The sequence below is a fragment of the Artemia franciscana genome, chromosome 15, assembly GCF_032884065.1.
Source record: "Artemia franciscana chromosome 15, ASM3288406v1, whole genome shotgun sequence".
NCBI classification, from domain to species: domain Eukaryota; kingdom Metazoa; phylum Arthropoda; class Branchiopoda; order Anostraca; family Artemiidae; genus Artemia; species Artemia franciscana.
Window position 1 is genome coordinate 14,488,733 of NC_088877.1, and position 12,391 is coordinate 14,501,123.

General features: G+C 31.5%; 1 protein-coding gene and 1 long non-coding RNA gene across 3 annotated transcripts in view; one reads left to right on the forward strand and one right to left on the reverse strand.

Annotated features, from left to right (window-relative positions):
• The window catches only part of LOC136036085 (SCY1-like protein 2), a 258,908-nt gene that overhangs the window by 232,183 nt on the left and 14,334 nt on the right, over positions 1-12,391 (reverse strand). The gene's annotated exons all lie outside the window — the stretch shown is intronic.
• Positions 4,064-5,640, forward strand: LOC136036087 (uncharacterized). Its single transcript, XR_010619631.1, has 2 exons — positions 4,064-5,153; positions 5,246-5,640. It is a non-coding gene; the product is annotated as an uncharacterized LOC136036087 (long non-coding RNA).

Below are 12,391 nucleotides of genomic sequence, written 5' to 3' on the forward strand. Positions count from 1 at the left end.
TTAGGGTATTTCTGTGAACTTGATCTCGTCCTTTTCTTACGAGCTTGGTTTCTAAGTAAAAACTTCTTAGAGAGAATATATATTTGTCCCTTTCTTTTTCAAGCTTCGCCTTAAATTTAATTTTAAATTTCAAAATTTATCACCAGGCATTTATAAGAAATAACTAGAAGTAGTTTTAAAATTTTGCTGAGAGAGCTAAAATTAGTCCCTAGATGTTTGGAATTTCTGAACTTTCTCACCAAAGTTGAGTATTTTTTCGAAGGACAAAAATATTGAAATCACATGGAAACCACCATAAATGCTTGTTACGTGGAAATACAACATTAAATGAAGCAGAGTGAACAAAAATACCTTCTTGAAAACAAAATCTTGAGAACACTCTCTAAAAACAAGGAAATCAAACTTTTTAAGGGAAGTATTTCTGATACTATAGGCCAAACAAAGGTCGATCAAATTATATAATAACGCTAAATATGTTGATTTAGTTGATTACATTGCATGAAATAATAGTTTTTTATTGGATTAGTTTAACTTTACCGTTGAAACAGCTTCTTTTTTGGGGAGGTAAGACAGACTGACATTATTTAGAATAATCCAAATATGCTGGGGTTAGCCCAGGAAACCGGGTCAGGCTTACCCACGCAGTCTCAACTTCATTTCCTAAGCTGTAGTTTCTAAGCACAAGAAAGGCCGAAATCGCATTAATCTTGCCGACCAAACTCTATGATCAAAATAGGAAATCATGAGCAGTAGAGTTTCGAAATTTTCAGAGACTAATGGCTCTGCCTTACATATTTCCGTGACTCTTAAGTGAGAAATTCAGTTATAAAGTGAATTGCGTTCTTATAACGGACGGAAACACAGAGTAGGGAATTAAAGGTTATTTGTAATATATTTATATCCTCTTTCATCCATGCCCATTTTTTGCAGAACTTTCCTGGTCTGCAAGGAATAAGCTAGAGATTACAACGTCTGAAAATAATTATCGTAAATATTGAGTACAAAATATTCTCTATTACTTTAATAAAGAAATAAAAGCAAATTTGTGTTGTAGGATCATTATAAGATAACTAAGAAATTAACATTTTCAGTTGATATATAATTTAATCCTCTTTATCGAACAGTTCGTGGTACTGAACTGTAGTAAGGAGCGAGAGGGCTCAATAGTAACCGAAACGCTAAAAATATAAGGAATTTTGATACCGATATATACATCAAAAGAATTGGAATTTTATGCTGATTCTAAATAAATAGGTTTCATCAATTTTGGTCTTACCCATCAAAAGCTACGAGCCTGCGAAAATTGGCTTTATTTTCAAAAAAATACGGAAACACCCCTTAAAAGTCATATGATCTTAATGAAAACTACACCATCAGATTCAGGGTATCATAGAACCCTACTGTAGAGGTTTCATGCTCCTATCTATAAATCTATGGGATTTTGTGTTTTTTGCCAGAAAAAAGATCACGGATGCGTGTTTATTTGTTTGTTTGTTTGTTTGTTTGTTTGTTTGTTGTTTGTTTTTCCTCAGGGGTGATCGTATCGACCCAGTGGTCCTAGAATTTCGCGAGAGGGCACATTTTAACGAAAATTACGAGTTCTAGTGCCTTTTTCATGTGACCAAAAAAATTGGAGGGCAACTGAGCCCCCTCCCACGCTCATTTTTCCAAAAGTCACCGGGTCAAAAATTTGACCATGTTGTTCCAAATAGTCGAAAAATCTAATAATTATGTCTTTGAGGACAACTTAATCCCCCACAGTGTCCGGGGAAGGGCTGCAAGTTATGAACTTAGCCCATTGTTTGCATATAGTATTGGTTACTGGAAAGTATACTGACGTTTTCAGGGTTTTTTTCCTGGTGGGGGTTCAGGGGGAGGAGGTTACATGAGAGGATCTTTTCATGGAGGACTTTTTGACGGTGTAAGAGAATTTCCATGAAGTTCTCTTCGTGAAATTCTGAAAGTCCAAACGCTGGACTTTCCAGCGTTATTTAAAAAAAAACGAGAAATTAAATAAAAAGCAAGTTTTTTAACTTAAAGTAAGGAGCAACATTAAAACGAAAACGAACAGAAATTATTACGTATATGAGGGGGTTCGTTCCCTCCTCAATACCTCGCTCTTTACGCTAAAGTAAGTAATTTCAAAAGAGCTATTTATTCTAATTAAACGGCCTTTGTGGTTCAGGGGACATTCTGAAAGAATTGGAACAAAACTCAAACTATAGTGCGAAGAACGAGGAATTGACGAGGGGGTGGACCCCCTCATATACTTAATAAGAATATACGAATATGGAGTTCGTTACGTAAGTTAATTTGTAAGTTAAATATATTTATCTATATATATATATATATAAATAAGTTGTCTGTGTGTGGATCTGTGGATCAGGTGACGTCATGTTTGTCCGCATATGACGTCTGAATTATTTCACACTAATACAAAAGAAGAAAAAAACTAAAAAAGGTAAAAACTACAAAAAAAAACTAAAAAGAAAAAAAAACTAAAAAAGCTAAAAAACTAAAAAAAAAACTAAAAAAAGGTAAAAATCTAATAACTAAAAAAAAACTGAAAAAAATAAAAAAGGCAAAAACTACAAAAAAAATAATAACTAATAAAAAAACTAAAAAAGCTAAAAAACTAAAAAAACTAAAAAAAAACTAAAAAAAGGTAAAAAACTAAAAAAAACTAAAAACTAAAAAAGAAAAAAACTAAAAAAAAAGGAAAAAACTGAAAAATAAAAGAGAAAAAGAAAACTAAAAAAATATGAATAAATATATATAAAAATAAGTTGTTTGTGGGTTATGTCTGTCTGTCTGTCTGTCGAGTGACGTCGTGTTTGTCCGCATATGACGTCTGAATTATTTCACACTAATACAAAAGAAGAAAAAAAACTAAAAAAGGTAAAAACTACAAAAAAAACTAAAAAGAAAAAAAACTAAAAAAGCTAAAAAACTAAAAACAAATAAAAAAAGGTAAAAAACTAAAAACTAAAAAAAACTGAAAAAACTAAAAAAAGGCAAAAACTAAAAAAAACTAAAAACTAATAAAAAAACTAAAAAAGCTAAAAAACTAAAAAAACTAAAAAAACTAAAAAAAGGTAAAAAACAAAAAAAACTAAAAACTAAAAAAGAAAAAACTAAAAAAAAGCAAAAAACTGAAAAATAAGAGAAAAAGAAAACTAAAAAAATATTAATAAATATAAAAAATATAAATATAAATATAATATAAATTAGCAATCAACAAAGCACCGAGACACAAATGACGACCGGGACACAGGGAGTATAAATGACGACCAGGACATAAGTAAAAAAAAAACTAAAAAAACTAAAAAAATGGTAAAAACTACAAAAAAACTAAAAACTAATAAAAAAACTAAAAAATCTAAAAATCTAAATAAACTAAAAAAGAAAAAAAAGAAAAAAGGAAAAAAATAAAGGAGAAAAACAAAACTAAAAAACGAATGTATATACAGACCGGGACACCGGGATACAAATGACGACCAGGACACAGGGAATATAAATGACGACCGGGACACAGGGACACAACTACAATGGGGACGCCGGGGGGCACAGGGGGATATAAATGACGACCGGGACACCGGGACACAAGGAATATAAATGACGCCCGGGACACTCAAAGAGAAATCACAGACTGGAACACTGGGACACAAATGACGACCGGGACACAGGGAATATAAATGACGACCGGGACACAGGGACATAACTACAAAGGGGACGCCGGGGTGCACAGGGGGATATATAAATGACGATGGCGACTCAGGGAATGGTCGATTAGCAATCACCGTCAACAAAGCTCAAGGGCAATCATTAGAATCATGAGGTATAGATCTGAATACGGATTGTTTTCCCATGGACCATTATATGTTGCATGTTCAAGAGTCGGTAAACCTGACAATCTATTTATATGCACAGACAATGGGACAGCAAAGAATGTTGTATATTCGCAAGTTTTACGTAGTTAAAAACATATATATATATATATATATATATATATATATATATATATATATATATATATATATATATATATACTATATATATAAAAATAAGTTGTCTGTGGATGGATGGATGGATGTGTCAGGTGACGTCACCTGAAAAAACTGGATCAGGTGACGTCAAAACTGAAAAAACTAAAAAAAGGCAAAAACTACAAAAAAAACTAAAAACTAATAAAAAAAATAAAAAAGCTAAAAAACTAAAAAAACTATAAAGGTAAAAACCAATAAAAAACTAAAAAAAAAACTGAAAAAACTAAAAAAAGGCAAAAACTACAAAAAAAAAACTAAAAACTAATAAAAAAAGTAGAAAAGCTAAAAAACTAAAAAAACTAAAAAAACTAAAAAAAGGTAAAAAACTAAAAAAAATAAAAAATAAAAAAAACTAAAAAAAGGAAAAAACTGAAAAATAAGCTAAAATAAAGGTAAAAACCAATAAAAAACTAAAAAGAAAAAAAGGAAAAAACTAATAAATGACGACACTCAAAGAGAAAGCGACCAGGACAAAAGGAATGTTCGATTAGCAATCAACAAAGCACCGGGACACAGGGAGTATAAATGACGACCAGGACATAAGTAAAAAAAAAAAACTATCTATATATATAAAAATAAGTTGTCTGTGGATCTGTGGATCGTGGATCAGGTGACGTCACCTGAAAAAACTGGATCAGGTGACGTCAAAACTGAAAAAACTAAAAAAAGGCAAAAACTACAAAAAAAACTAAAAACTAATAAAAAAAATAAAAAAGCTAAAAAACTAAAAAAACTAAAAAAAGGCAAAAACTACAAAAAAAACTAAAAACTAATAAAAAAGCTAAAAAACTAAAAAAACTAAAAAAAAGGCAAAAACTACAAAAAAACTAAAAACTAATAAAAAAAATAAAAAAGCTAAAAAACTAAAAAAACTAAAAAAACTAAAAAAAGGTAAAAAACTAAAAAAACTAAAAACTAAAAAAAAAACTAAAAAAGGTAAAAACTAAAAGAACTAAAAAAGAAAAAAATAAATGACGACACTCAAAGAGAAAGCGACCAGGACAAAAGGAATGTTCGATTAGCAATCAACAAAGCACCGGGACACAGGGAGTATAAATGACGACCAGGACACAAGTAAAAAAAAAAATTAACAAAACTAAAAAGAAGGTAAAAACTACAAAAAAACTAAAAAGAAAAAAAAACTAAAAACTAATAAAAAAACTAAAATAAAAAAAAAAATTAACAAAACTAAAAAGAAGGTAAAAACTACAAAAAAACTAAAAAGAAAAAAAAACTAAAAACTAATAAAAAAACTAAAAAATCTAAAAATCTAAATAAACTAAAAAAGAAAAAAAAAGGAAAAAAATAAAGGAGAAAAACAAAACTAAAAAACGAATGTATATACAGACCGGTACACCGGGATACAAATGACGACCGGGACACAGGGAATATAAATAACGACCGGGACACAGGGACACAACTACAACGGGGACACCGGGGGAAACAGGGGGATATAAATGACGACCGGGACAAAAAAACTAAAAAGAAATAAAAACTAAAAACTAATAAAAAAAACTAAAAAATCTAAAAATCTAAATAAGCTAAAAAAGAAAAAAAAAGGAAAAAAATAAAGGAGAAAAACAAAACTAAAAAACGAATGTATACACAGACCGGGACACCGGGATACAAATGATGACCGGGACCCGGGACACAGGGAATATAAATGACGACCGGGACACAGGGACACAACTACAACGGGGACACCGGGGGAAACAGGGGGATGTAAATGACGACCGGGACACCGGGACAGGGAATGGTCGATTAGCAATCACCATCAACAAAGCTCAAGGGCAATCATTAGAATCATGAGGTATAGATCTGAATACAGATTGTTTTCCCATGGACCATTATATGTTGCATGTTCAAGAGTCGGTAAACCTGACAATCTATTTATATGCAAAGACAATGGGACAGCAAAGAATGTTGTATATTCGCAAGTTTTACGTAGTTAAAACCATATATATATATATATATCTATATTCACAGGTGGGACATAGGGACACAACTACAATGGCGCGTAACTATTATGGCGCGTAACGACTTACGCGCGCGGGGGGGCTTGGGGGGGGCGCGAAGCGCCCCCACCAACTAGGTGTTGGGGTGGCGCGAAGCGCCACCCCAACAGCTAGTATATATATATATATATATGGCGCGAAGCGCCCCCACCAACTAGGTGTTGGGGTGGCGCGAAGCGCCACCCCAACAGCTAGTCTATATATATAAAAATAAGTTGTCTGTGTGTGGATCTGTGGATCAGGTGACGTCATGTTTGTTCGCATATGACGTCTGAATTATTTCACACTAATACAAAAGAAGAAAAAAACTAAAAAAGGTAAGAACTACAAAAAAAACTAAAAAGAAAAAAAACTAAAAAAGCTAAAAAACTAAAAAAAAAACTAAAAAAAGGTAAAAATCTAATAACTAAAAAAAAAAACTGAAAAAAATAAAAAAAGGCAAAAACTACAAAAAAAATAAAAACTAATAAAAAAACTAAAAAAGCTAAAAAACTAAAAAAACTAAAAAAAACTAAAAAAAGGTAAAAAACTAAAAAAACTAAAAACTAAAAAAGAAAAAAACTAAAAAAAGGAAAAAACTGAAAAATAAAAGAGAAAAAGAAAACTAAAAAAATATGAATAAATATATATAAAAATAAGTTGTTTGTGGGTTATGTCTGTCTGTCTGTCTGTCGAGTGACGTCGTGTTTGTCCGCATATGACGTCTGAATTATTTCACACTAATACAAAAGAAGAAAAAAAACTAAAAAAGGTAAAAACTACAAAAAAAAAATAAAAAGAAAAAAAACTAAAAAAGCTAAAAAACTAAAAAAACTAAAAAAAGGTAAAAAACAAAAAAAAACTAAAAACTAAAAAAGAAAAAACTAAAAAAAAGGAAAAAACTGAAAAATAAGAGAAAAAGAAAACTAAAAAAATATTAATAAATATAAGGTAAAAAACAAAAAAAAACTAAAAACTAAAAAAGAAAAAACTAAAAAAAGGAAAAAACTGAAAAATAAGAGAAAAAGAAAACTAAAAAAACATTAATAAATATAAAAAATATAAATATAAATATAATATAAATTAGCAATCAACAAAGCACCGAGACACAAATGACGACCGGGACACAGGGAGTATAAATGACGACCAGGACATAAGTAAAAAAAAAACTAAAAAAACTAAAAAAATGGTAAAAACTACAAAAAAACTAAAAACTAATAAAAAAACTAAAAAATCTAAAAATCTAAATAAACTAAAAAAGAAAAAAAAGAAAAAAGGAAAAAAATAAAGGAGAAAAACAAAACTAAAAAACGAATGTATATACAGACCGGGACACCGGGATACAAATGACGACCGGGACACAGGGAATATAAATGACGACCGGGACACAGGGACATAACTACAAAGGGGACGCTGGGGTGCACAGGGGGATATATAAATGACGATGGCGACTCAGGGAATGGTCGATTAGCAATCACCATCAACAAAGCTCAAGGGCAATCATTAGAATCATGAGGTATAGATCTGAATACGGATTGTTTTCCCATGGACCATTATATGTTGCATGTTCAAGAGTCGGTAAACCTGACAATCTATTTATATGCACAGACAATGGGACAGCAAAGAATGTTGTATATTCGCAAGTTTTACGTAGTTAAAAACATATATATATATATATATATATATATATATATATATATATATATATATATATATATATATATATATATATATATATATATATATATATATATATATATATATATATATATATATATATATATATATATATATATATATATATATATATATATATATATCTATATTCACAGGTGGGACATAGGGACACAACTACAATGGCGCGTAACTAATATGGCGCGTAACGACTTACGCGCGCGGGGGGGCTTGGGGGGGGCGCGAAGCGCCCCCACCAACTAGGTGTTGGGGTGGCGCGAAGCGCAACCCCAACAGCTAGTATATATATATAAATAAGTTGTCTGTGTGTGTGTCGAGTGACGTCATGTTTGTGTGTCGACTGACGTCATGTTTGTTGATTGACGAAATTACACACCGGGACATCGGGACACAAATGACGACCGGGACACCGGGACATCTTATATATCTATCTATCTTCTATCTATATATATAAAAATAAGTTGTCTGTGTGTGGATCTGTGGATCAGATCTAAACTAAATGAAAAAACTAAAAAAGCTAAAAAACTAAAAAAAACTAAAAAAAGGTAAAAATCTAATAACTAAAAAAAACTGAAAAAAATAAAAAAAGGCAAAAACTACAAAAAAAATAAAAACTAATAAAAAAACTAAAAAAGCTAAAAAACTAAAAAAACTAAAAAAAACTAAAAAAAGGTAAAAAACTAAAAAAAAACTAAAAACTAAAAAAGAAAAAAACTAAAAAAAGGAAAAAACTGAAAAATAAAAGAGAAAAAGAAAACTAAAAAAATATGAATAAATATATATAAAAATAAGTTGTTTGTGGGTTATGTCTGTCTGTCTGTCTGTCGAGTGACGTCGTGTTTGTCCGCATATCACGTCTGAATTATTTCACACTAATACAAAAGAAGAAAAAAACTAAAAAAGGTAAAAACTACAAAAAAAACTAAAAAGAAAAAAAACTAAAAAAGCTAAAAAACTAAAAAAAACTAAAAAAAGGTAAAAAACTAAAAACTAAAAAAAAACTGAAAAAACTAAAAAAAGGCAAAAACTAAAAAAAAACTAAAAACTAATAAAAAAACTAAAAAAGCTAAAAAACTAAAAAAACTAAAAAAACTAAAAAAAGGTAAAAAACAAAAAAAACTAAAAACTAAAAAAGAAAAAACTAAAAAAAAGGAAAAAACTGAAAAATAAGAGAAAAAGAAAACTAAAAAAATATTAATAAATATAAGGTAAAAAACAAAAAAAAAACTAAAAACTAAAAAAGAAAAACTAAAAAAAGGAAAAAACTGAAAAATAAGAGAAAAAGAAAACTAAAAAAATATTAATAAATATAAAAAATATAAATATAAATATAATATAAATTAGCAATCAACAAAGCACCGAGACACAAATGACGACCGGGACACAGGGAGTATAAATGACGACCAGGACATAAGTAAAAAAAAAAAACTAAAAAAACTAAAAAAATGGTAAAAACTACAAAAAAACTAAAAACTAATAAAAAAACTAAAAAATCTAAAAATCTAAATAAATTAAAAAAGAAAAAAAAGAAAAAAGGAAAAAAATAAAGGAGAAAAACAAAACTAAAAAACGAATGTATATACAGACCGGGACACCGGGATACAAATGACGACCGGGACACAGGGAATATAAATGACGACCGGGACACAGGGACACAACTACAATGGGGACGCCGGGGGGCACAGGGGGATATATATGACGACCGGGAATGACGATGGCGACTCAGGGAATGGTCGATTAGCAATCACCATCAACAAAGCTCAAGGGCAATCATTAGAATCATGAGGTATAGATCTGAATACGGATTGTTTTCCCATGGACCATTATATGTTGCATGTTCAAGAGTCGGTAAACCTGACAATCTATTTATATGCACAGACAATGGGACAGCAAAGAATGTTGTATATTCGCAAGTTTTACGTAGTTAAAAACATATATATATATATATATATATATATATATATATATATATATATATATATATATATATATATATATATATATATATATATATATATATATATATATATATATATATATATATATATATATATATATATATATATATATATATATATATATATATATATATATATATATATATATATATATATATATATATATATATATATATATATTCACAGGTGGGACATAGGGACACAACTACAATGGCGCGTAACTAATATGGCGCGTAACGACTTACGCGCGCGGGGGGGCTTGGGAGGGGGCGCGAAGCGCCCCCACCAACTAGGTGTTGGGGTGGCGCGAAGCGCCACCCCAACAGCTAGTCTATATATATAAAAATAAGTTGTCTGTGTGTGGATCTGTGGATCAGGTGACGTCATGTTTGTTCGCATATGACGTCTGAATTATTTCACACTAATACAAAAGAAGAAGAAAACTAAAATAAAATATTAATAAATATAAGGTAAAAAACAAAAAAAAACTAAAAACTAAAAAAGAAAAAACTAAAAAAAAGGAAAAAACTGAAAAATAAGAGAAAAAGAAAACTAAAAAAATATTAATAAATATAAAAAATATAAATATAAATATAATATAAATTAGCAATCAACAAAGCACCGAGACACAAATGACGACCGGGACACAGGGAGTATAAATGACGACCAGGACATAAGTAAAAAAAAAACTAAAAAAACTAAAAAAATGGTAAAAACTACAAAAAAACTAAAAACTAATAAAAAACTAAAAAATCTAAAAATCTAAATAAACTAAAAAAGAAAAAAAAGAAAAAAGGAAAAAAATAAAGGAGAAAAACAAAACTAAAAAACGAATGTATATACAGACCGAGACACCGGGATACAAATGACGACCGGGACACAGGGAATATAAATGACGACCGGGACACAGGGACACAACTAAAATGGGACGCCGGGGTGCACAGGGGGATATAAATGACGACCGGGACACCGGGACACAAGGAATATAAATGACGCCCGGGACACTCAAAGAGAAATCACAGACTGGAACACCGAGACACAAATGACGACCGGGACACAGGGAATATAAATGACGACCGGGACACAGGGACATAACTACAAAGGGGACGCCGGGGTACACAGGGGGGCACAGGGGGATATAAATGACGACCGGGACACCGGGACACAAGGAATATAAATGACGCCCGGGACACTCAAAGAGAAATCACAGACTGGAACACCGGGACACAAATGACGACCGGGACACAGGGAATATAAATGACGACCGGGACACAGGGACATAACTACAAAGGGGACGCCGGGGTGCACAGGGGGATATATAAATGACGATGGCGACTCAGGGAATGGTCGATTAGCAATCACCATCAACAAAGCTCAAGGGCAATCATTAGAATCATGAGGTATAGATCTGAATACGGATTGTTTTCCCATGGACCATTATATGTTGCATGTTCAAGAGTCGGTAAACCTGACAATCTATTTATATGCACAGACAATGGGACAGCAAAGAATGTTGTATATTCGCAAGTTTTACGTAGTTAAAAACATATATATATATATATATATATATATATATATATATATATATATATATATATATATATATATATATATATATATATATATATATATATCTATATTCACAGGTGGGACATAGGGACACAACTACAATGGCGCGTAACTAATATGGCGCGTAACGACTTAAGCACGCGGGGGGGCTTGGGGGGGCGCGAAGCGTCCCCACCAACTAGGTGTTGGGGTGGCGCGAAGCGCCACCCCAACAGCTAGTATATATATATATAAATAAGTTGTCTGTGGATGTGTCTGTCAGGTGACGTCATGTTTGTGTGTTGACTGACGTCATGAAGTTAGTTGTCGTCATTTTTGTTATGACGGTGACGTCATTAAAGATATTTAAGACATGCGTTCACGTAGAAATCTATTAATGTTTAACTTTAAAATGACTGATGAGCTTACAATGGCAACAGCCGAGGAAGATGATCAAAGAGTCTATGCCAAAAAACTTGCTGCTGATAGAGAAAGTCAGAAAAGAAAGCGTGCCGAGGAATCAAAACAACAGCAAGGAAACAGGCTTGAGGCTGATAGAGAAAGAAAGAATAGGAATCGTGCGAGGAACTACCAGAGCAACGCGAAAGCAGACTTGCTGCTAAAAGAGAAAGTGAAAAAAGAAGGCGTGCCGAAGAACTACCAGAGCACCATGAAACCAGACTTGCTGCTAAAAGAGAAAGTGAAAAAAGAAGGCGTACCGAGGAATCACAAGAACAGCAAGAAATCAGGCTTGCTGCTGATAGAGAAAGTAAGAAAAGAAAGCGTGCCGAGGAATCAGAGCAACCTGAAAGTTATCGCCTGGCATTCAGGTACAGCCCAGTCGATGATTATATTTTGAGTAGATGTGTTCAAATCGGGACAATGTCTAAAATTTGTCCCTATTGCAAGGCCTTGAAATTCAATGGTGAAACAATGGGAATGTGTTGCGCCTCAGGAAAAATTAAACTTCCTCTATCGGCTGCACCACCAGAGCCATTGAAGACTTTCCTTACTGGAACTACGTCAGAATCTAAGCGTTTTTTGTCACAAATCAGAAAATACAACTCATGTTTCCAAATGACGTCGTTTGGAGACCAAATCGAAAATCCAGATCAATTTATGTCTACTTTCAAAGTAAAAGGGCAAATTT